We start from the raw sequence: 27,022 nt of genomic DNA, 5'->3' as shown, positions 1-27,022 counted from the left end.
ACCTAAGGAACCTCATCACAGTGTGGATTCAACCTTGATGAACTGTTTACAGACCTTTGTGTCTATTTATGTGCTGTGCTCCAGGGTGTCTCCTTGCATTGGGGGGAGCTTTGCATTTGTTTCGTTCTCCACGCTGTTTGGTACAGACAGCGTACTTCCCAGGTAGCACGCCACAGACTATCATAGTGACTTAATTGTAGAGTTACCCAGCTGTGCAAGTCCTTCTATCATTTTCTTGTAAGTTAATATTATATAATTGCATTACACGTGTTATAAGATAGACTGCTAAAAACTGCAAATTGTATTAGGATAAAATGAAGCTTCCAAAATGTAGATTCGAGTAATATCAGGTCATAAGTGATGCATTTTTTTTTGCATAACTGACCCTCAACTCCTCCTCAGGGGTACTAAGTCCTGTGTAAATACATTTATGATTAAAAGCATGCACTTCACAGCCCAGTTGTTAACCACCAGGCAAAAAACAACAACTCATCTTTGCCATCACAATGCTTGGAGTGATTGGAGCAACTAAAGCCAGAACCCCTCCCAAGCATCCTTCACTTCCAGCACACATTAGTATTTCATTCAGGCAAGCATGCACCCTGGAAAGAAGGCTTGTTATAAGGATTGTTTTACCTGACTGCTGGACCTCTTCGTTTTACAGCACAAAACTCAATTTACTTCAGCTGAAGTATTTTAATGATCATGTTGCCTTTGTGCAAAGTATTAGCACATGTTTTGTATACCAGGCACAAGTTAGGCCTGGAAATGCACTTCCCCCTTCCCAGGACTCCAAGGCCCCCCTGGGTGTCATGACCCACAGATTGAAGACCTCTGCTCTAGAGCATCCGTCCTCTGTGAGACCTCTTCAATGTTCTGCGCCAGTACCTCACATGAGGCCTGAATAGCAACTTGATTGGCCTCTGAAATTGTGAATCTGCTCCCAATGTCGTCTTTCAAGCTTAGCAGAATATCGGACAATGACCCAGGTGAAGTCGATGTCGCAGGCGAGAGGGGGATAATTGATCCAGCCAATTGAGACCCAGATACAATAAGTAAAGTAGCCTTTTTCCCCTTCACAAGCACAGTTCTAAAGTCATAACCCTGGTCACTTCCCTGGCTATTCAATGCTGAAAAACTGTTAGATATCTCGACAGACAGATGCAGGTGCTGGTCTGGCACATTCCCCACAAGAGGAGACCCGGAGCTGCAGGCCAGAGGTACTCCGTCTCCACTCTCTTGCTGCGCCCACAAAGCGGAACCACGAAGGCACCAAGTACGCTCCTCCACTGGCACCGGCACCATACACGATTGAGCCACACCCACCGCCACGCCTGGATAATCCTCAAGGTACGAAAGCCACCAAAGCTCAAAGCTCAAGTAGATATCCACAGAGCAGGGGTCTTTAAAAAATACATTCTCGAGGAAAAAACCTTGCAAAGCTAACTGCCAACCGCTATAGTTTGGGACCAGGCACTCCATAGCAGTGGAGCTCCGCCGCGGCAGTTAGCTTCCGGCCGCCATGTTCCCCCCTCCCAATATTGAGTTTGTGGTTATTACAGGAAAGGTAAATCGTTAAATACTACTTATTATGCTAACACCCTTTTCGATCCCTAGGACTTATAGCAAAGGTGACAAGGATTGGTAAGTCATGGTTTACAGGTATAAGTCCTAAAAGGACTCAAAGTACTGATAGGCTGTCAGTAGTAAAAGCTGGACTACTAGTTCAAAGTGTGAGATGTTTATGGGCCCAGGTGAGTATGGTAAATTGAGCTAGTGGTCCCCCGCGCCATCAGTATACTTTTCTGGGAGCAGAGCGACGGTTAGGGTTTAGTTAAAGATAGGTAGTTAGTTGTGTATTGATTGTTTATTGATTTTCTATTAATTTACGAACTAACCAAAAACCCGTTTGTATTGTTATTTGTTGTTTGGAAGTCCCGGGATATTGAATAGCGGGTGGTAAATGGAAGCCACACTGCAGTGAGTTTACTTGCCTAGATAGAATAGATGCGGAAAGTTAGTTAAAAGTTGAAGCACTAGTTAGGGATCATTATCTAGTATAAAAGTGAGAGTGATTGGTAGCAAAGGAGTTCGGTGATAAAACTTTGGTTTTATATCACCTAGAAAGGATAATTCGGAAGGAGTAGCAGGTTCTTTTTGCTTATGTGAAAAGTAAGCAGAAGGTTGTTTTACTTGCAGTGTATGAAGAGTAGATGGAAATAGGTGTACTCGTTGTGGAAGAAATTATCTTTCCTTTTGAAATTAGTCAATCAGGCACAGTAGCGAATGTTTTCATGTTGTCGATTAATGAAATGTGCAATTGAAAAATGAAAGAAAATTAAGTTGTTGTATTACCTTGCAAAGGAGGAGCAGTCGCGGGTGCTGCACTGACGTCATAGTTAGCCACGCTGGGATTGGTAGAAACAGCGGATGTGTAACCGTGAGAAAATTGTAAAGGAGGGGTAAGTGCAGAGATTGAGATTCACGTCACAGAAAAAACAGCACAATCATTGGTTAACGCTACTTGTAAGTCAAACCTCATTGGTCATTGAAAATAAGAGACGCGCTGGTATTTGAGAAATATCTCTGCAAAGTAAACTAAATAAATTAATTCAATTAATTTGAATTTCATATAACAGTATATATGCTTTTAGATCCAGGAATCATAGGAAATCGTCCAGTTAGAAGATATTTAGGTTTTGCCCGAGAACAGAGTATTAGAGAAAGACCATATAACATGTACGGAGAAAAGAGAACATTTTTGTTTATGCAGAAAATCAAGAATTACTTTAAAAAAGATAAACCAGTGAAAACGAGAGAAGGAATTATTATGCCACCACCAAAAACGCCCGCATCATACATGATGGTAGAAAGAGGCTATCACACTTGTGTATGGTTAGAGAATTGGAAAGAATATACCAAAGACGATGGCATATGAGCATTTCCCGAACATGGTACCTTTAAGGGTAGAATATTGCACAATTTGAGAACTTGAATGAATGAATTAGACGCCGGACCAAGATTAATGCAATATGAAGCCCTAGAAGAGTGGGAGACAGAGGCTTTTGAGTGAGATAGATCTTGAGGTGACAGAAGTTTTACTACATTTTCTCCCAGATTCCCGAAGGATACTCGAGATAAACAAATGAAATAATGGAGACAGTCTATGCTAGTGGAAGGATTATAACCTTTTTTTACCACAGAAGAACCAAATGGAAGTAAAAGTACTGAGAAAACAAAACGATTAATGACTAGTGGTGGTGATTCAGATGATGATTATTTAGATGATTTATTAATGAAAAATCTGCCACCTTACCAGGAAGAAACTAATAAAGTTATTCTTAGTGCTCCATTTTTACAACCACCTGTGATTCCGCAGATTATACATGAAACTTCATTGGGAAAGGTACTCCAAGAAAGAGAGAAAGAAGCATTAAACAAACAGCGTATTGAGTTAATTCAGAAAATCACCCCATTACATACGAGTCCTGAAGCCCTGACAATACCAGTAACAATATGTCCGGTAGTTCCTCTATATGGAGATAAGCAAACTAGTCCAAGAACTCCCGTTCTGACTACACCCATAGTACAGCCTAGGAAAGAAACCCTAATAGTTGATGATCAAGCAAGTAAATGCGAGTCAGTGACCACACTCGATTCAGTTGCACATGGGTCTGTACTCAGCTCCGCCCCCATCCTGCCAGCAGAGGGACCCTTCAGGCATTTTAGCACTGGTTAGCAGAGGTAAATTGCACAGAGTCTTAAGACTAACGGAAAAAAAATTCAGCACAAAAATGGAGATAGGCAGGAAAACCATTTGGGGAAAGGTCTAATGTGTAATGTTTGCAAAAAAGTACTGTTGTGAATGCTGGATGCCTCTTGTCAATTTTTAAGAAACTGGCTAAAAGTAAAAAATGTTTTGGACTCGCAAAAGTACACATTACCATAGTAGTCCCCTGCACTGAAGAGAACTTTTTATGTGGATGTGCTCATTGTAAATGGGAAGAATACTGTCTCTCACAGTGACTTTTGCCAGCGACCAAAGTTGGATGAACCACTGCACTATGCTGAAATGGTCTGAAGAAACATGTGAATAACACATTAATAGACCAACAGATGAAGTGGGCTGGCTGAAATCCCCTGTAAATATTTATATGATACATATAATTTTAACAAAACCAAAAGGTCATTGAAAGCTTAACAAGCATTTGGCTTATGAATGCATTGTCAAGCCAGACATAAAAATCCATGTATGTTAGCGACTGCCTACTCCTACCTGAACCACTGCTAGAGAAAAACGTCATACATTATCTACCTATCTGAGACACTTAATTAGCAATACAATGGCATACAGGTGTCCCTTAAAGTTCAAGCTCAGGCAGCTATATAAATGAACCAAATTATTACAAATGTGTGGAGGGTAAGCACTTTGCTGTGGAAGCACACACCTTTGGCTCAATCAAAGCATGTTCTACTGGCCCCCAACATGAGGGAAGAGCAAAACCCCTCTCCTGGTGGTTCTTGCATTGTTGCCTGGTGACAACTTCACTGTCAAGCTGGACCATACCAGCATTGGCAGTGCCAATGGTTCTGGATTCAAAGGAATGTTGTATGGTAATGTGATGCAGTACAATTAAACACCATTTGTATTTGTGTGGAAGCAAAGCACTGTAGAATAATATTTGTGTAGGTTAAAAGATCAGGTGACAGATGTACTGTCAAGCCAGACCTAAAAATCGGTTTGTGTTAATGACTGCCTTCCTCCCATATGTGCTGCTGCTGGGATGCGAAGGAGGCATAACAGGTCCCAGGCAGGCTCTGCCCAGAAAAGCTGGTCATCCCCTTGCCACTTCTCTACCTTGAAGTCATATACAGCTAAATCTAGCGTGTTTTTGAGAAGGGAATCCCCCTCTCACACATAGATAAACACTTTAGGGCGTGTATACACATAGTCTGGATTACACACCCATTACCTTTAATTCACACCTACACCCTTTTACCTTGGTCCTGAAGAAAGCCAGCATAGTTATAAGGCACTAGCTGAAACATGTCGACCCACCACTGGATGTGAGAGGTCGTAGCTCGCCTCCTACATCCAAAAAGCCTTATTTTTAACCGCTGACGGAGGCCCAGTTATTAAAGTTTAATTTATCCTCGGGTACTGGGACCCCCGCCAAGCCGTTTTAACATCACTATAGCTTACACCTCACACTGCACACTCAGCAATATACCTGCTCCGTTGTAATCAGGCGTTGAAGCACACCCGGGACACGCTAGGTGTTACTGGGTGGGCCCGATGATAAAGCATGCCACCAACTAGGTTGGTGGATGAGGGCTTCATGAACACACCTACAAGGTGTTCCTACCCCCTGACAAAATATATTTGAGTCCTTTAACTTAGTAGTTGATGAGCTAGTCTCCTTTTGATTAAATATAGAGAAAGACAAACACCATAATTTATCTTGTTATCTAAGAAACTTTTACAGCATTGCAATGTTGTGCATGTGTCCCTGAAAATTCAAGCTTAGCCACTAGATAAACAAAATGATCACAGCTGGTGGAGGGCAAGCACCTTTTTGTAGAAGCACACAACTTCTGACAAATCAAAACATATACTCTTGACTCCCAACATTTGTGCAGAGCTAAAGACCCTCTCTAGTGGTGCTCACACAATTGCCTGGCTGCGTCTGCACTGTTGAGCCAGTACCATAAAAAGGGGTAATTTTACTGGTCATTTTTACATTGTTGTTGTTTTATTCATTCAGTTGTATCGACTCTTGGTGATTCAATGGATAAGATTTCATCACTTGTTTTGGTCAATTATAGTATCCATTCAAGTTTCTTGGTGGGGATAATGAGGTAGGTCACCAGTTCCTTCGTCAGCAGATGAAATTTAGTCTCAGGTTTCAGCCTCGATCTTGGGGTCATGGGTGTCCCTTCTAGGAGTTTTCACTCCGGACGGAATAGTTCTTAGCTTCATCAGCACATTCAAACCTTTCCACCACAGTAAGGTACTGATCCATGGAAACATTTCTGTTTGCAAACATTTTGACTAAATAGTTATAGTTTTAACATGCATTTCTAAATATGAGTTGATTTTACATTCAAATACTCCCAAACCCCCAACAGTATCCAGTTTGAATATCTCTCCCTAGCAAAATATCATCATTGTGCGTATGTGAAAATAGTTTTCCAAGTACAAAAAAGTATGCACAGGAAACTATTCTGCCACAGGACAAGCACTATCCACTATCTATCCGATTGGGTGTTAACCAGGGGAAAAATTAAAATGCCATAGCAAGTGAAAATATCTACTCCAACTTATAATGCATATCTCTGGTCCTGCAACAAATAAAAATCCAGAAAAATGTCTGTTCTGCTAATTGCCCTTGTATTTATGGAACTACTGCACAACAATTCACATTGTCCTCATTCCAATATAATGCTTGAATCCACACAAGCTTGGATGTAAAATACTATTCTTATGATACAATTTACAATATACACTTGAATGTAAGGCTCTTCTTTTAACATCCTTTTCCTTCCTTCCATCCATTCAACCCATCCATCCATTCATCCATCCCTTTACAAAAATCAATTTCGCTTTATGTAAAAGCTGCTTTAAGCTTAATTATGTTTTAATCACACAAGCATAATAGTAAGAAGGTATCATAGGTGTTTGAAGTGAACCCTGTTCTGACAGATGAACAACTAAAGAAGTTTAAAAAAATCATGATAGCAGAGTTGTTATCTTCATAAAGCATGTCCAAGTTTTCATGTATCCTTGCTATTTTTTTCCAACCATCTTTTGAGTTTTAGTACAAAACCACAGTGTAGTGTAGTTCCTATATAAGCATGGGCGAATTTTGCGAATCTGGCGTTCGCGAATTTTGTGAATTTGCGAACTCGCAATCCGCAAAATCCGCGAATTCTCGTGAATTTGCGATTTTTTTTTGTTCGCAAGGATTTCTGCCAGTTCGCAAGGATTTCTGCCAGTTCGCGAGGGTTTTGTACCAGTTCGCAATTGCGAACTTACATGTCGGCTCGCAACGGTCACGATTATGTTGTTTCTACGTCTGGTTCATCATCACAGGTTCCCAGAACCCTCTGTTTCACCCCTGCCACCCTCTGTTTCACCCATGCCATCCTCTGGTGCATCAATGCCACCCTCTGGTTCATCATCACTGTAGATTATGGGGGGGAAAAGCAAGCACACCTGCCTGCTTCAACTGACATGAATTAATTTGGGGTTGATTTATTAATGTGTCACTGTTTTAAAATTCCAGTCTGGCACCTGCTTCCTTATCTGTAATTTGCTTTCTATTGCAGTGCAATTTTTTTTCCAGGACCTTTGTGGCCTACTTGTAGCTATTCTATGAGCCTGCTGTGAGGGTCAGAGCAGGGTCATATAATTGTTGCAACTAGCAACTGAACTCTGGAGGGGTCCTTGTCAGGAAGCACTACAGGGAATGGTTACTAATGATGAGTTTGAACTTTTGAACCTGCTGAATGCTTTCTTTGTGTTCGCAAGGATTTCTGCCAGTTCGCAAGGGTTTTGTACCAGTTCGCAATTGCGAACTTACATGTCGGCTCGCAACGGTCACGATTATGTTGTTTCTACATCTGATCATCATCACAGGTTCCCAGAACCCTCTGTTTCACCCCTGCCACCCTCTGTTTCACCCATGCCATCCTCTGGTGCATCAATGCCACCCTCTGGTTCATCATCACTGTAGATTATGGGGGGAAAAGCAAGCACACCTTCCTGCTTTAACTGACATGAATTAATGTGGGGTTGATTTATTAATGTGTCACTGTTTTAAAATTCCAGTCTGGCACCTGCTTCCTTATCTGTAATTTGCTTTCTGGTGCAGTGCAATTTTTTTTCCAGGACCTTTGTGGCCTACTTGTAGCTATTCTATGAGCCTGCTGTGAGGGTCAGAGCAGGGTCATATAATTGTTGCACCTAGCAACTGAACTCTGGAGGGGCCCTTGTCAGGAAGCACTACAGGGAATGGTTACTAATGATGAGTTTGAACTTTTGAACCTGCTGAATGCTTTTTTTGTGTTCGCAAGCATTTCTGCCAGTTCACAAGGATTTCTGCCAGTTCGCGAGGGTTTTGTACCAGTTCGCAATTTCGAACTTGCACCGCACGCAGCAAAATTGTATCACCAAGAAAAAAAAATCCGCTGCGTGCGAATTTGCGGATTTTGCGGGAAATTTGCGGATCTCGCGGATTGCGAATTTACCGAAAATCCGCAAAATCCGCGAGCGTAACGGATTTTCCGCCCATGCTTATTCCTATATCCATGATAGGCTCTGCACAGTGTAATAATATACACCATAGTTTTGACATAGGACTTAGGTCAGTATGTCTCTATCAAGTACATTAAACTTAATTGTGTGTGTGCTAGCTAACTCAGAGGTCACTAGAACCTTTCTCAAATGAACAAGAAGGGATTTGTTTCTGACACCCGCATGAACATGACAACTTTGTTTCCCTTAAAGTCAGAATAATCTTAGAGTTGTGGAAATAATAGATAACCTTTTCACTCAGTCAGTCGTGCATGCTTCGTTTCTACAGTGTTGCACAGAAATAGGGAGATGGGCGTTTCAATAAAAAGGGTTGATTGAACAGTAATATTTCTCATGCAAGAGATATGAACTGCTACAATTGTATGACGGAATACAAAGTATAAAATGTACAGCGCTAGAAGTAAGATGAAATAAAACTGTAATAGCATGTCTTGTAGCTATGACATATGTTTATTAAAGTACATACATAAATAACACAGGCTAAAACACTCATTTGGTGCTTCTAAAATAATCCTACCCCAGTGTACCTAACCTAAGTCTAGTGCGAGGGAAGAAGTAGGTGCTGTTTTAGTCTGGCTTAGTTATGCCAAGAGTTGCCAAAAGTTTCTCTAGGTGCTAATCAGCTCTATACCTTAGAAGGAGAGAGGTTGCTATCTCTTTCCCGGGACTCGATCTATAACACCCCACAAGGGGAGCCAGAAACACTGGAGCTGGATTCTCGGTGATGGAGCAAGGCTTCACCTGTACAGAAACTTGCTTGTATTCAGCCCTCTCTAAATAACCTATAATTAATTAATTAACATGTTTTGTCTACTAATATTTACATTACACAACATATTTAGTATCTAGGGGAAGCTAACCTATGTGCTTTTTCTAACAGTAACCCAAGTGTCCTAAAATGGCCGCCGAAAACGCAGGAACTTTTCTGCGCATGCGTCTGCCACATCTACGTGGTGTGACGTATCTGTGCTTTTGGGGAGAACTTCTTGCGTCTGCACTCTAGTGCCAAGAGGACCGCTTTTAAGCATATGCTGCTGCTTGTACTAAACTTTGTTCATTCTGCTTAACTATTAATGCTATAGTATAAATAAAGTAATGGGGTTAGAGTAGTGATAAGTGGTATACAGTGTATTCTTTTTTTTTGTATTCTAATGTGTCTCTCTTTGACTTTATTAATAGCTCGTATTTTGGCCCGAGGGTGACATGAACAGACATTTTAATATACGCTCCGGGCATGTGTACAGAACTCTGAGGGACCTCGAGCAGTGGCATTGAACCAATGCCAGTGACAGTCTTTCCGCTAATGCGCCTGGGAAAACCTCAACCCTAACCTGGGAAAGGAAGAAGACTTGCAACTTTATTAAAACTTTGTATATTAAAATGACATAATATTGGTGGGCGGAATGAAGACATGGGAAAATTAATTTTGGGCGGTAACATTGAACAACTAAGTTAAATTGAAATGACCTCATCTTAGTATGGTGAGATGACCTCTCCCCGTCTTTCTGACCAATCACTGAAGGGGAACACATAGATTTGCAACAATTAGGGGTGGTACACTGCCCTGGAAAATGGTATAACTAAGGTAGGCTTAGTTAGAAAATGTATCCAACTTATCCGAGTTGCTGACCTGTCAGTAACCCAACGCATGCTGTAGGAGATTAAGAGCAGAGGTGCTGGTGGAGCACTCTGTCAGAAGAATCAAGGTGTTTGTGGGGGAAATTATCAATTACCCAGTCGGGGTACCAAATTTGGCTAGAGAGAGGTGTGACGCTGGCATTGCACTTAGCGAAGGTTATCTGTCATGATCTGCACCTGTCTTGTCCTGTGGGCACCTGATTAGTCGGGAGCCCTGTTTTTTGCCCCAGCCCGTGGCCAGGATTGGTCCTTGCACTATTCCAGGTAAATATAATCCATGTGGTATGTCCTTGTGCTATTTCCCTTTCTTCCCCTTCCCAGGTACCTATGTCTAAAGGTGTTGCTGTGATCTCTTGCAAACGTTATATCCTATTAATCATATTCTTACTTGTGAAGTTTATGGTCTCTGTAATTTGGATAACGACTCACCGAAACTTGCATAGATAAAGTGTTTAAAACTTCTCCAGAGTCTGTGGTTATTACAGGAAAGGTAAATTGGTAAATACTACTTGTTATGCTAACACTCTTTTTGATCCCTAGGACTTATAGCAAAGGTGACAAGGATTGGTAAGTCATGGTTTACAGGTATAAGTCCTAAAAGGACTCAAAGTACTGATAGGCTGTCAGTAGTAAAAGCAGGACGACTAATTCAAAGTGTGAATGTTCATGGGCTTAGGTGAGTATGGTAAATTGAGCTAGTGGTCCCGCGTGCCATCATCGGCGAGGAGGATGACAGCGTCTGGTCAGGGCGTCAGTTGGGGACTTAACTTCCTTCGGGACTTGCTGTGGCAAGCTGCATCGTGCAAGTAGGTGGCCGAACCGCACCGTGTCTTGCCATAGCAATAAAGATATATTTATAACTTGAAGGTGTTTAGGAATGCCCGTATTGACGTAAAAGTCGGGCATAAGAATGTCATGAATGAACCCCTAAGGAATAGATGTTCATGCATAATAAATGAGTTCTTGGAGGAATCAATATCCAGGCAAGGGGAAGTTTTAGGGCCAGATGTAGGTCGCCCAAAACCGGTCGGTAAATTGGGTTTTTGAGATGTAGGTGGCATTTCTTAAGGATTCGGTATTTTACTGAATCGGTAATTTAAGGATTCGGTAAAAAAAAAAGAATTCTTAACATACCAATTCGGTAAAATACTGAATCCAGGATGTAGGAAGCACTCAAGTTAGTGCATTCCTCAGTTAAAGATTTGTTATTTACCACCAACTAGAAGTTGGTGGCAAATAATGAAAACCTTTAAAAAAGCATTTTGTTTGCTTTTCCAACAGTGCCATGTTGCAGACATACATGCCCTTAGGGCATGTATGTCTGCAACCTGTGCACCCATGCACAATTGAGGGGTGCAACAGGGTGTCAAAGTGACACCCTGCCACCCTTCAATGTTTCCCCCAATTACCGAATCGGTATTTACCGATTCAGTAATTGACATTCATTCCTATGGGCCTCCAGGCCCATAGGAATGAATGGCAATTACCGAATCGGTAAATACTGATTCGGTAATTACCAAAACTTACCGATTCGGTAATTTTTTAGGAAAAATTACCTACATCCCATTTGCCAGTTCTTAAATACCGAATCGGTATGATTCGGTATTTAAGAACCGGTAATCTGGGATTACCTACATCTGGCCCTTAAAGTCTTAAGAGTCTGGTTTTTCAAGAACTCCTTGTGACGTAGATGAACGGATGTAAGTAGCCATGCCTGTATTTTGTTAGCATGGACAATGCCTAAATAAGGGCTAGATTTCTATGCCTAATGTGAATTGTACCTATATAAGGGCATGAATCAGGAAATTCATATGGAATCTAAATTGATACACAACAACAGCAAAATAATTTACAATTCTGTGGAAAAAATATAGTTCATGGAGAAAAATTATGGGAACAGAGGTTATGTATAAACTAAAAGAGCCCAAACGTCTCTGGATACAATGTGCAAAGTAAGCAGGATGGTGGTATGGCAGTACAAATATCCCAAAATAAGAAGGATATAAACCCACAAAGCGCATGGTTATCTATTAACACAAAACAGAAGTGTCAATAGTATTTGTCAACAAGAGCATTGCTAAGTAAGAGCATCATTCCAATTTTCACTCTGTGCCGCCACAACATCTCTCCTTGGTTTTGACAGATAATGTTAGGTGCATACTTATACTTCACTTCAGGGTTTCCTACTTTTCCTTGATTGTTGGGGCTTGGTCAGGCATTGGTGAGGCAAGAAGCATGTGTCTGATTTCTGGAACTAAAAGTGAGACAGAGCCCTACATAATTATGAACTGCGGCACTTTCATCATATTTTATTGCTGTCATTCGCTCTAGCTGTGGCGATAGAAGATTCCTGGCATGTGACGTTTGAAGCATTGTTTAAGTATCTGTTATGAATGTGCCAAGCTTGCTAAGTTTATGATTAGCGCACAGGAATCATGTGGAACAGCTGCAGTACTGTGGTAGTACCTTGATATTTAATAACTCACATTACAAGGCTGTGTCATGGTCGAGGCATGACTATACTACAGTTCATATTGATCACTGCTTTTACACTTGGGGCATTCTGTATCCTACCTGGTTCCATCTTCAAGATGCTGCGGGGCCATTTGAACTGCTGCTGCTTTCAGTCCTTCTGCCGCCGCATTTCTAACATCAGCGGACGCCGAGAGGAGGACTACGCCTCCCAGGGTGCACAGCGGTAGAAGCCGCCCTTGTCATCTCCTGCACCAGGAGGCGCTTCAAAATGCGCGTACTCCCCGCGTCGCGGGAACGCACGCGGGACATGCTGGGCTAAGCCCGGGCAAAGGGCGGGCCGTCTACGGCCGTCCGTTCGAGGCCGATAGAGGCCGGGCAGGGCCACCCCCCTAACTTCGCTCCATTGTACTGAGCTCCATGAAGTACATTATAACGCGCATGGTCATGTAATTATTTGATGTTGTATAGTGCCTCGGAAATTATCGCTGTTTCATTCTGTTATGTATGCCAATGTTGACACTTTCAGGAAGGGTCGGGGGGGCTGTGTGAGTGGCACACTTGATCAGTTCATAACCCGTGCATACTCAGTCCTGGACAAAGAAATTGCAATCACTGAGCGGCGCCTATCCATCGAAGCTTTAAATCGCAAACGCTCTTCGCTGGGGCCATTATCACGGGCTCTCTCTCCGGTGAATGTCCAGGAGCGCATAGAAGGCGCCCAGCTGGGTATTGCACCATCTAGTTCAGGGAGCACAGGGGCAAACTTAAATATGCCCATCTCACAAGGTAACACCGCGCAGATTGTCTCTCCAAATTCGTGCCAAATGGCACCCTCTAATACGGAGCATACACCTGCCACTAATATCCCGCTTTCCCCTGCTATAGTAATACACCCAGAGCCTGCCCACAGCAAAGGGCCTGGACCAGCCACTTATAAAAGGAAAAGAGTAGCTAGTGGAAGAAAGGGGGTGCGGCCACCAACCTCTAAAAAATTCAACTCCAAAAAACATAATGTAGTAGGCAAGAAATCTGGGAAGGGGAGGGGGGAATCGGCTTTGTATCTGCTTTGCCAGCTGTCAACCTAGTTGCAGGTAGTTCTGTCCTGGTCATAGTACCATCGCTGGCAACCATTTGTCTTAAACCTCTTGTTTCCGCAGATCCCATATCTCAAACCCCTCTCATTGCCCATATTGAACAGATTACGAAATCATTTTTACTGCCAATATTGGAGAGGGTTAAGGTACTGTCCGATAGGCTGGATCACTTTGAGCAAGCCAACCTAGATAACTATTTCTCTCTTAAAACACTTATCAAATTGCAGTCTAAAATAAATCAGGATGACTGCGGTGCCATACAAAAATCCTTGGTAGGTCTTACACCTATACCGGAGTTGGATCCATATAATGCTGCTGTAGTTTCCGGTCCTTTATCTGGAACGGATCGTATAGCAGCAGACACTATACCTTGTGGTTCCAAGCCCAGTAAAGGACTTATGTCTTTGACTTCGACTAAAGGGGTAATAGAGCCTACAGGCGGCCACTCTGGACATGCCTGGGGTAAAGAGAGTAGCCCAAAAAAAATAGTTGGGCGGCATAGCGAACAGCATACGCTAAACCAAAAGCCTGGGTTGCAACCCCCAGATAGGCAGGACTTAAACCACATTAGCTTACCACCTGAGTGCCAGCCATATGTATTGGTGTTAACTGGAGTGTCTCAGCTTAATCCTGGGAAACTTGAATCTTACCATGAATTAAAAAACAAAACCACCCACTGGCTGAACAATAATAGACCACTTCCATCTCAGCTTGACGGCCAGGTCCTCTTTGTTAGAAGGGTGAATTGGGTGGGTAGTAAGATGAAGGACACCCCTGGGGATTGCATCATTGTAAATTTTAGGGAGGCTCATGTTGCTAGGTTTATTTGCAATCAACAGGCCTATTATAACTGTAGCGGGATCAGGACTCATGATTTGATCCATTTTCATCAGCAACTTGCTGATCTACATCCCGAGCAGCACCCCTATCATCCATCTGGGGGGGGGGGGCTATGGTGGGTTATCTTCTACATACTATCCCCTATATCCAGCATCAGGTCAAAATAGAAGCTTCTTGCCTTATGGGATGGACCGTGGATATTGACATGTGGATAATTGCCCACTTGTTCTGTCCCAAAATGAAGTTGCTATGGATTCACCAATTGGCACTAGGTTGCTCGCAGGCAAACATTGGATCCCAGGCACCAACAAAAGTATTTTTAGCAGGAATATTGATTTTTGTATTCTAGGATTATCTACAGAATTTAGGACTACAAGCAGCAGTTGCGGGAGAGGGAGTAAATCAAGGGGGACTGTTATTAGGATCGAACCCAGTGGCATCCACTGCCCAGGTATAGAAGAACATGAAAGGATTGCGATCCCGTTAGACCAATCTATTGGGTGGGGAGCTTTCCAAGCCCACAGGCATCCAACCTGTTGTACAAGGCAGTTGATACTAGTAGGACAGGAGTCGGTCCTTCTATAGCGCCACCCAACATATCTGGGAACATAGTTATGGCTGACCCTCCTATAAAGATTCTGTCCTGGAATGTAGCGGGTATCGCCAGAAAATTAGATCTCCCAGATTGGAATGCCTTGGTTGAGTCCCATTCAATTTGTATCTTCAAGGAGACGTGGAGCCTTGTGCCCCATTATACTACTTTCTTCTTACCAGCCTCCCCTCCCGTACAGGGAGAGGCCGATCTTCAGGTGGACTCTTAGTCTGGGTGAGCATCACTTTGGGATGCAGCTTCAAACAAATTCACTGCAATTCGCCAGACATTCTTAGAATCTCAGCAGGCGGTCTACGGAAAGGGAAAGCTATGGAGATATTCAATGTATATGCCCGCGGTACATAAGGGGGCACTCCATCCCCCACTGTTGCCCTCCTGGAAGTCGAACTCAGGTGATGCCATCAGAGTGCCCATGTCCTCGTTGCCGGGGACTATATTTGTACATTCGAGCCACTGGCAGCGGAGGACATTTTGGATACTGCCGAGGACGATACCAGGAGGGGCATCCCCATACTCGCTATCCAACCGATACTGAGATGGTCTCAACAAGCCATACAGCTGAACATGCTCACAATAGAATTTGGTATGAAGGCTGTAAATGGTAGCACTTGTGCTGACCCGCTTGGGGCGCATACTTATAATAGGGTAAACCACTCCACAAGGATCAACTATATTCTCCTTGACTTCAAGCTTTGGAGTTTTATGGAGGATATGGAAGTTCGTTCGACCACTGACAGTGATCACAATCCTCTTTCCCTGCGCATTCGCACTCTGTGGCTGCAGGCCCATGGAATTACACCACTACCTGCACCCATGCTGACTAAAGAGGTGCACCCCTTAAATTGTGGTAGGTGCTTAAAATGGTGTAAAATTGCTTTGGAGGAGAGAAAAGTTGAAAATATTGAGACTATTCTTCAAACTGCACAGGCTAAGCTGAGGGAAAACTCCTTAGACCAACCGGGCCTATTGAGGGTCTCGGACATCTTCCAGGAGACCATTGAAGTATTAGGTAGCCTATTCCTTGTCCAAAGCCGAGGTCCTATGCAGAGAGTGTCCGACTCACATAAGGGGAAAGAAGGGTGATATACAACCAAATGCCGCCACTTGAAATCTGCACTAATAAAGGCAGTAAAGAGCAAATGTCCAGGGCCTATTCGGACGGCAAGGAAGGATTACAAGCAGGCTATTATAGAGGCAAAGAAAGAGTGGGAAGACCAGTACTGGCAATTACTTAAAGAGCCTATCATAAGGACAAAAAATAGACCTATGGATGACCTGATAACCTGTAACATAACAGGCCAAACATGGTTTGACCACTTTTTTAAACTTTACTCTTGTGTACAGGGTGGCCAAAATGAGTATACTCCTAAAATATTTTTGCAAATCCAGGGAGATACGGATAGCTTCCCATTTTCAGATAAAGAAGTTGAATACGCAATTAAGTGTATTGTCCCGCACAAAGCAGCAGGGCCTGATGGCATTCCTGGTGATCTCCTTCACTTTGCCCCCCAAAAATGGGCAAAGATTATTTCCACTCTTTTAAATGCCATCGCAAATGGGGCTTCTATCCCTGAGTCGTGGAAGGGGGCAGAGGTTGTCCCGATCTTTAAAAAGGGAGATAGGGGCAACCCTGACAATTATCACCCAATAAGCCTTATCGACTCCACCCAGAAGGTTGTAGGGAAAGTGATACTCGAGAGAATTTTACAATGGGCAGAGGAAAATAAAATTCTCTCGGACTATCAAGCAGGTTTTTGTTCTGGAACAGGTACAATAGAACAGGCCTTTAGGCTGTTATTGATTTACTGGAAAACAGTTCTCATAGGCAAAGGAAGTCTTTACCTCGCATTTATTGATCTAAGGACTGCCTTTGATCTGGTGCCTCGTGAGTGCCTGTGGGGGGTACTGACTGACATGGGGATTCCATCAAACTTCTGTCATTACTAGTGAGGCTCCATGTTGGAAACTTTGCTCAAGTGAGGTGGGGCTCTCAGGGCCAGAAGACTCGTAGAATTCCGGTGAACTGGGGTGTCCGCCAGGGATGTGTTCTTGCCCCCACACTGTTCTCACTTTATGTGAATGGTGTGGTGGAGCATCTTTTAAAAAGTCCATCCGATGCTCCATCCATGGCGGGCGAGCGTATTCCAACTCTCCTGTTCGCCGACGACACTCTCCTAATTTCTAAATCCCCAGCGGGTCTCCAGAGCCTTTTGGATAGTTTCCAGTCTTTTTGTACCCTGAGGGGGCTCATGATAAATACAGAAAAGACCAAGTATTTGATATTGAACCCCCCGAAAAAACCTGGCAGGGCCCCGGTTCTGAACTCTGTATTATTACAAAGGGTTATGGAATTTGACTATCTTGGAATACGTATCTCGGATTACATGAAGTGGAACCCTCACATGCAAAAAATGCTCTTAGGACATAAAAGGGTAGTGGGGGCCATTCTCAAAGAATAGCACTCTGCATCAACCAGACCAATTGGTCCAGTAATTGAAATTTACAAGGCCAGAGCTGTAAATTCAGCCCTATATGGAGCTGAACTCTGGGGTTCCAGCAACATGGAGCTGTTGTGTAATTCTGAAAACAGCTTCTTCAAAGATCTAATGGCACTCCCCCAGAGTACTCCTTTAGTTCCTTTGTTGCTGGACCTGGGTTGCCATTCAATAAATGATCTGGCAAAGCTCCGACCACTTCTATTATGGGCTCGGCTATGGCGAGCACCGGAGCTAGCAAAGTATGCGGAAGGTTTGTCGGAAGAGATGTCTATGTTGGGATGGGATAGAATCAAGTGGCTTAAAGATGTTAAATCTTTTTTATGTGATCTGGGTCTTCGTGAGGCATGGGAGAACAAATCCGCCCCACCGAAAGCAGTATTAAAGAAACTTTACTGGACCTGGGCAGTAAACAAGCGTAACTCTGATCCCAAACTGGGGAAAATATCGGACGACTTTTTGAGGATCAAGGACGTAATGCACATTGAGCCTTATCTCGATACCATCTCCAAATCCTATGACAGGGCACTGTATTTCAAATTCAGGAATGGTACAGTACCAATACAGGAATTCACTGCCCATTGGAAAGTCCCCTTCCAAACATGTCTTTCTTGCCCCAATTGTGATTCAGGAGTGGAGTCAATTGCACACTTTTTGTTTGCATGCCCGGCATACAAAGCACCTAGGAGCCACTGGCTCAAGCCTTTGTGCAGAGAACTGGGCACTAGAGACCACTCTGTGGCGCTGCAGGTTCTTAAATCTGATGCCAGTTTGTTGTATGCATGTGGACTTGCGAAATTCCTGAGATGGGCCTGGTCCATCAGATCAAAAAGGCTGAGAGAAATTGTTTAATTCTATCTTTTACTTACTGGTGCAAATACTTTTAATCCTATTTTTCTGAAATGCGACTGTCTCTGTTGCAGAAATGTATATTTTTTACAAAAAATGTGAATATGAAATAAGCTGACATTTGTGTTTTAATCTTGATGTAAGGAACTGTTACTCCTAAATGTTGATTTTATGCTTGTGCTTTTAAGATATGTTTTTATCGAAATAAAGCCTTTTTCATACTCATACTCATATTGATCATGTATGGTTTTCTATTTTCATGAGCTATTTCAGATAGTAAACTCGGTTAATAAAAAAAGACTGATAAATAAGCTATGTATATTTAATAGTGTTCAGAGCTACCACTGGTGACAAATTTAAAGCAAACAGCCAAAGCCAAGGTAAGCAGAAAGCCTCAGGTGTGGGATGGCTTTCGAGTGTGCGGACCTATTGGGACATTTTAGGGGTACATGTTTAACTTTTATTGGTTTTTTTCTAATCTATGTTTTACATTTAGGATTTTGCTAAAGAAGAGTCATTTCACTGTTTCGATTCGAAGTAAAAAAAGAAAGGCTTTATTTTGTGAAAATGCGCTTATTATTTCGGATGGAAACTACGTGGTTTCTTTCGCAGTAGGTAGTGTTCATGTTCACACATCTTCCTCCGACTGAGAGAATCCGCATGTGTAATTCTAAATGCCTCCTTAGCCAATTATTAGGCAGCATAATGCTAATGACCTGCATCCAGTGGCATGCCATTCTTTTTGTAGCTGTTTGGGCTGCTCCAAGCGCCACTGGCTTAGTGAGTTTACATCTGTATAAGTAAAACTAATGAATCGATATCACATTCAGCAGTTTATTTTTAAATCACGCCCAAATGTTTCTTTGCTCTTTTTAAACAATGAAATACCCATGCAACGCTCACATTCCATTTTGAAACATCAATGCAGTGATTAAGGCTACAGTTCTCCACAAGATTTCCTCCACAAACATCCTCAGCACTGCCTCCGGTCGAATCTGGCTCATTGCAAAACACTGCTTTGTTTTAATCAGTGAAAAAATGATAACTCAACAAGTACACTAATTGGTAGCATAATTTACACAGCCATCTCCCAATCAAAAAGAGACAAAAGAGTATGTGAAAGAAAGAATTTGAGTAAGACGAGTGTCTGTGTGTGACAGAGAGAGAGAGAATGTTAGAGGGTGGATAAGAACATGAGGTGAGAAAGGGAGCCGAAAGAGGGAGGCATTTGCGAAGGCAAGACTAGAAGGTATGTGAAAAGAAGTGGCAGAGCAAGATACGAGAGATAACTGCAGAGCAAATATGAGCCCTGAAGCTTCATGATTTGGATTTAACGGGATTGTGAGACAGAGAAAGGGGGCATTTTATGTAAAGGGGATACTTTGTGAGTGACTAACCGCCCGATTCATCAAAGGAAATAGCGCTCGCAAAGGGCCAGATTCTGAGAATCTGGCCCTTTGCGAGAGCGATTTTTGCATTTGGGATTCAGCATCCCAAATGTAAAAATAGCTAATTGCGATCTCTCAATTTTGTGAGGAATGACATTTAAGGAATCTCTATTTGAGATTCCTTAAATGCAATTCAACATCCAATTTAAATTTGCGAATTCGCAATTTCTAGGCGCAATTTACCGCGAGGTCAGACCTCGTGGTAAATTGCGAAAACTCAGAAAAATGCATTTAAATGCATTTTTCTGAGTTGCAAGTTACACACACACATGTCCTTTGGACATGTGTGTGTGCAACACCTGTGTAAAATTTCATTTGAGGGGTGCTACAGGGTGTCCTTTGGACACCCCTGGCACCCTTCAAATCGCTATCTTATTTGTGATTAGCAAATTGCTAATCGCAAATAAGGAATACTCACCATTCATTCCTTGGGCCTTTTGGCCCATAGGAATGAATGGGGAGTTTTTCCTTATTTGCGATTAGCAATTTGCTAATCGCAAATAAAGAATGTGTAGGAATCGCTAAAAAAATTGCGATTCCTACATGAATCCCGTTTTGCGAGTCCTTAATAGCGATTCGCTATGAATCGCTATTAGGACCTCGCAAAACGGGAGAATGATGAATCAGGCGGTAAGGTTCCTACAAGAAGGGATGTCATACTGGCTGTAGAATTAGCAAATATGGCACTATTGCTGGAGGCGAAGTGTTGTACAGAAAAAAAGGCCTTTACCTATGGTTGGCAAACATCGTTTCACTGGCCCTAGGAAGAAGACTGCCTGATTGTATCACAAATTAACTGGAGCCAATTGCCAGTTAGATAATAACAAACAATCTTACTTCATTTATTTATTTTATTTATAAAGCGCACACATCATTCCCATGAGGACATCTCGGCACTAGGAGACTCTGCAGATAAATGCCTCTAAAGAGGATAGAGCCATTTTTCAAATGCTAACGGGGAAAAAAACGGTCCTCCATAAAATGCATTTCAGGGGAAGGTAATTCCAGTGAAGTGCTGGCCAACAGAGTAACCACCCATTCTGTCTTTTCTGATTTGTCTGCTGAGAATTAGGGCTTGGTGGGAAGAGCACAGTGCTCTACTAGGTTTATATGAGGCACTTTGACATGTAAAATAATTGGTCCTGACTCGTAAAGTGACTTGTGCACATAACAGAGTAGTTTAAACCTGGGTCTTTTCTGCTCTGGGAGTAAGTGCAACTCATTGAGACAGGCTGATGCTGAGCACCTTTTGAGGTTGTTGCAGATCAGTCTGGCAGATTCGTTCTGTATAAACTGAAAGTGACTGAAAAGATAGTCAGCCATCCCTATGCATAAGACATTGCCATAGTCCAATCTGTTCAGAATATCAGAATAAGGGCCTGAGTGACTGTCCCATGCAAGGCTAAAGGGATCCATCTGAATAGCTTACTCAAACAACCTCTGTACACCGAGTTTCCAGGTCTTGCATAGAAAGGGCGTTTTCTAATATGACTCCCAGGTTCTTGGTGGCTCTCCTTGGTAAAGTAAAAGAGCTGCACCAAGGCAGGTGAGCCACCAGGTATTATTTCAGACTTGGTCCACCCCTCCAAACAGTGGAACTCCATTTTTTTTCTGCATTCAGCTTCAAACAATGTGAGCGCATACAGCTATCCACGTCCGAGAGGCAGACCAAAAGGTTCTCGCGGGTTTGTGGCTTATTCTCATAGATGGTAATAATGAGCTGGGTATCATCCACATAAGAAAATATTTTGAAGCCCCAAGACTTGACAATATTCACCAAGGGAGCAACATAGACATTAAACACCACAATTAGTCTGCAAAGGGGTTGATTTAAGTGTAGCCAAATAAACAGAATATGATCTGTTGGACAGGAACTCTGCAAACCATTGTAGAGTGGTAGAATGCAAGCCTGCTTCAAGAAGCCTACAAACTAGCTGGAAGTGTATGATAGTATCAAAGGCAGCAGACAGGTCTAATAAGATGAGGTCAACAGCCTTGCTCTGATCTGCCTCTGATTTAATTCTGCCCACTACCGATCTTCTTTGTCTTTGTCTCTTTTAGAAAATCAATAGTTAGTCAGACAACCTGGAAATCAGTAGAGATTGTCTTTCAAGTGTGGATGCTTGCATCTCTGGATATTTTGAGGGAAATTTAGACAATTGTAAAACAATGATAATAGCCCTTGTAACCAAGTACATTGAGAACCCCCATGAACTTTGTGTCTTGTTCATTGTGAACTATCTACAAGCCCAGTGGCGTAGCAGGGGTGGGGCCTCACCCCCACTCTTACCTGCGGCTTCCACAGGATGGCTGTTGCAGGAATCCCCAGCACCCCACCACATCCCCTTGTTCTTATATGCGGCTGCCGCACGCAGCAAATTCAGGGACCGCCACGGGCGGTACAAGGTCCAGCTATGCCACCTTAAAACCCCCACTTTTGCAGCCAAGGGAATGGTAGAAAATGAACTTGTCGCCCTTAGAACAAATACAACTGCTGTTCTGGTGTCCCTGTTTCCCTGCCGTGCCTACACCTTAGCTGCTATCTTGTGCCATAGCCTCCGTGGGACTAAGACATGCACCCAGTCCTCAACAGGTGTGTATCCTCGAGGGCAGTCATAGCCTAAATTATTAAGAGAGGTTTGTTTTTCTGTCTCCCCATTCTCATGTTTTGCAGTGGTAAGATACACATGCCCTCTAATGCAAGCCCCATAAACTTGAAGAAAACTCGATGACAGCAGCTTGCCAATGTTCCATTAGCTTGGGTATTCATTGTCAGTTAATTTGCCAACAATCCTCACTGCAACTGCAGCTTCTGGCAAATTGATCACCTGTAAGTCAAAAAATGTTGCAGTTTCCCTCTTAAATCGTCTAAGGGATTGGAAGGGTGCCTGACAACTACACCTTGAGATACTGTATGTACAGGCGCACATTGGAGTGCCCCTGGCAACCCAGTGACGTGAAGCATGCGGTTGCACAATCAGAAGTTATGGAGCAATAAAGTAAGACTTTCTACCATAGCATGGATGCATGGGAAGGCAGCTCCAGTCCTTTTAGTTGCTTTTAGGTCTCGGACGGACAGCTGATTCGCTGTAGGGAGCATCCTGCATAGGCTCCGACCTATTGAAGTCACCTTCTGTGTGCACATAACCGTATACCCTCCTCAAGTTGACTGCTCTTGTCCGCCTTACTAAATGCCCCAATAGTCATTCTTCCTCATTGTCTTGCATCACTCTTGGCCCGCCCAAAGACCTTCATTTATGATAAGCCACGGTTCCACATCCTGGTTGATAGGCCTAAATCACATACCCCAGAACTTTTAATGCCTATCATTTCCCTGCCCAAAATTACTAACTTTTGCAAGAGGACACATTGGATGTTAGTTGCCTTAAACCAGCCCCTATAATCTATTCCAGTTTTTGTAACCACTCATTTTCCCACCACATCTTTTATCGTTAGTCTCATGACAGATCTACGTAGCATCTGCAAACAGACCGTCCTTACCATCTAACCCCAATGCACTGCCATGAATAAAGGCACACATCAGTAATGGAGAAAGCTAGGTTAATATGCATCCAATTAGAGTCTAGTAACCCTCATAGTTCTTCACCTATCAACCCTAGACCAGTTTACTAGCCCAGCTACCATTCCAATGCTGGTCAACCCTTCTTTAGGTTCAGATTTTCTTTCACATTGTTTTCCTCTTGTGACACAAATGTCAAAGTATCTGGCTTTTTAGTGTTTTATGAGTAGTACCACACTATTTATGTCAGGGATACTAATTTGCACTTGGCGGCTTCTTTCTTGCTCACTTGTATAATGGCAGTATTTAATCAGACCTCTGGGACCATTTTTTTTCTGTGCAGTTCAGCCAAGTAGGATTGATAATGACATAGCCAAATATGTAGTCAAAATCAAATGTAATGTAACACCCATATTTGTCTATGAATAACCATGGATAACACTGTTTCACACAGAAAAAGAAAGTATGGCGTGCTACCATCAAATGTACTGCTCCTCTGATATCCTAGGTTGCGCCCACTTGGTCCAAGTGCTATCCCTGCATATAGTTTGCAGTGTTCAATATGGATCACTTTGTAATCAATTAGCTAGAACTAAATACTGTACAAAGGGGCCCATTAGGATGGCGGGTGGATTGCCCCCGCCAGCCTGGCAGTAGCCACCGTCGGCCTGGCAAGGGCAATCCGCCTGCCATCCGCACTGAAATGACCCCCCGCCACATTAGGGTGGCTGGGGGGATCCGGGGCGGACAGAAAGACCGTCCGCCGCTTTTCCGCCCCAGTCGCCTTGCGGGCGGGGCGGAAAAGATTTAATATGGTGGCGGTGTCTATTAGACACCGCCAGCCATATTATGATAGGCCAAAAAAGATGCCTTTCCGTGGGAGCAATGCCGCCACGGAAAGGCATGCGATCTTCACTTCAGGGGCCCCCTGCGGGCCCCTGAGTGAAGGAGAGGTGGGGGTACACACGGGGGGGTACTTGTGATACCCCCCTGCATTTGCATAAACAAAGCAGCAGGCACCGCTCGGTGCCTGCCGCTTTGTTAATGCAAATGCATTTGTGCATTTTTAGCATTGTGGCGGGAGGTGCTGAGAGCACCGCCCGCCACAATGCTAAACATGCAGGATGCGCCCGCCACAGTGGCGGGTGCATCCAAATTTGTGTTGCGAGACCGCCGCACCTATGGCGGATGGTCCCTTTTGCACCACAATGGCGGGCGGACAGTGTCTGCCTGCCATCGTAATCGGCCCCATAGTTTTTTCCCAGGGCTTTTGTAGCATGGGGGTGCCTTTACCTACTGGGATTACTCAAAAAAGTTCTTAAGTTACCACCTATATGCTTTGTGTCTTCTGTTTTAACCTTATTCTAGTGCCCCTGGTCGTTTTTTTAAAAAAAAGGCTTGCCCCCTAGTTTCACTGGCACAGCAGATCTCTTCTGGAATATTGTAGACAATACATTTGTATTAATGGTAGGAACGTTTAAACTTTATTAAGATTTAGCTTTGAATTTCTGTTGGCATGAAGTCACACTTTGAATCACCATATGTAATGGTGACATTTGATGGCTTGTAAATGACTTCAATTATCAATCAACATATTTATGAAAATCCTCTTAAAATGCCTTGAGCCATCTTGGCCAGAAAGTAGGCAATGGGATCTCTCCTATCCTTGAGGGACAGAATAGCTTCTTGTGTGGTTTCTTCGGTGAAGTAGTGTTACAGTGGACAGGCAATGAGGAATATCTACCTCCAGCAGGATTCATGGGTCTTGTATTAAGTGTGAAGGCCAAGTCACACCTTTTAATTTAGAGCTGATTCAACTGATTAAAATAAGGAGGACATTTAGGGCTGAGTAACCACATAACTTTATATTGAATTTACAAAAATGAAGGCTCTTCCCAGGAGAGAGACAAAAACATAATCCTCAAATGATAGATATCTAAAATTAGTTTCTCTATAAAGTTGCTTGAGGTACACTCCAGCCATGCTTTCCTTCAAAATTCTTTTGATTTGAAGATTTTTAAACTGATAGAAGTATTTTTCATACAATATATTTTTAGCTTGAAGTCATATTTCAGAAGATAAAAATGAATCTGAGGTGTTCAGGGTACAGGACGTAACAATATTAGGGGGACTAATTAGCATTGCTAGTGCCAAGCTGCCCATTTGGGCATGTGAGTGCTCTATAACAACATTTAATATTAACATTAGCATAGGCCATGGCATCACATTTAGTAACGGTACAACCTTACAATATCCCTCATGCAAAGGGAAACAGGCCTTTAATGCAAGCAAACTAGAGATATGTGGAACTTGTAGAGTTGTACTCTACGGAATTCCGCAGAGTTACTTAAAACCTTAGCGAGATTCCACAGAGTTACTCAAGCAGATGGAATCCGCCACTTCGCACTGCTTGAGCAGATTTGTTGGTCCCTGAGTTTGTTCCGTGCTCTAAAATCAGCTGAAAGCGCACCACGTGGCACATCAGAGGGCACTGCTTCTTTCTGCCGCTCGAGTAGATTTGGTAAGCAAGTCGCAGCTTTCTCAGTGCAGCTGGTCATGACCTGCTGCACTGCCTGCTTTGAGAAGTCTTGCCGGGAATCGGTCTGGCGCCCAAAAATTGCGGTACTAGAGGCAAATCTTTTGCTTGTGCTCACAAAGTTGGCGAGCCATGTATGAGAAATACTCAACCATGTGGCGGTTGGCAAAGTTTTTCTGGATCTCTGTGTTCTGCTTAGAACGCAAAGTAGGCAAAACTCTGCGAACTCCACCGGCGGAACAGAATCTTTCACCGAACCCTAAATTAACCCAAGTCACATTATTTGCTATACATAAGAATGTAACTTCATGTATACAATGTATGTATTCCCTTCTAAACAAAATATACACATACTTGAACTTTTCTGTGAATGCACAGGAATGAATTTTGTAGACAAGTGAGATGCATTTAAACCACATTCCATGCGTTTGTAAACATTGAATAATTAGCACAGTATGAAATAATGGAAAATATATATACGCGACGAACAACTTTCAAATTGATGACTATAGATATTAAGAAGCTATGTGCTCTTAACATTGTTCTGTGTAAGTTGAACTAACAAAGATGGTATCAAATCTAAAGATAAAAAGGCAATGTGTCTGTGAAACATACATGGTTCTTGAGGCTTGTGATCTGACGTGGCCTTCCGACTGCACACGCACTATACAACTGAACAAATGAATGCCGTCAGACAGCAAAGTGAAAACAGCATATTCGAAGTAAGTTTTACTTTTTATAAGGAAATATGTGTAAAGGAACTTGGCAATGGCTGTAAGTACCAATATTTTTTAAACAGCATGGGAGTCGGTATTTGGTAATTACATTTTCAAACTAGTGGTGTACAATAAATACCATGGACTGGATGTGTTTTTTACAGGTTTACTCCATTTTCTCCAGATGCATTTAATTCGTCCATTGACAATTCTTTAAGCAATTTAAAGATGATTAGTGGGCAGTCAAAAGATCCAGAAAATAGCATTTGGCAGGATGCTTCTAGTTGGATGAAGGGTTGCCCTGTTCAAAAGTGCTAAGAGGTCAGATGGGTGACACTACAAACACCTTGTCTCGGCCCCAGATTAAGAGGAATGGTGCCCCTGCTCTAAAAATAGTCGGGAACACCATGAACAACCATTCACACCTTGCTTTCTGCCCTGGCTGTTTTGCAGTGAATTGGATTTCTGTTGAAGCAGATGC

General features: G+C 42.8%; 1 protein-coding gene across 2 annotated transcripts in view; it reads right to left on the bottom strand.

Annotated features, from left to right (window-relative positions):
• The window catches only part of LOC147711410 (cGMP-dependent protein kinase 2-like), a 2,360,133-nt gene that overhangs the window by 2,261,396 nt on the left and 71,715 nt on the right, over positions 1 to 27,022 (bottom strand). The gene's annotated exons all lie outside the window — the stretch shown is intronic.

This window comes from Lissotriton vulgaris, chromosome 5, assembly GCF_964263255.1.
Source record: "Lissotriton vulgaris chromosome 5, aLisVul1.2, whole genome shotgun sequence".
Taxonomy (NCBI): domain Eukaryota; kingdom Metazoa; phylum Chordata; class Amphibia; order Caudata; family Salamandridae; genus Lissotriton; species Lissotriton vulgaris.
Note: the sequence above shows the minus strand (reverse complement) of the source record. Positions and strands in the feature narration are given on the sequence as shown.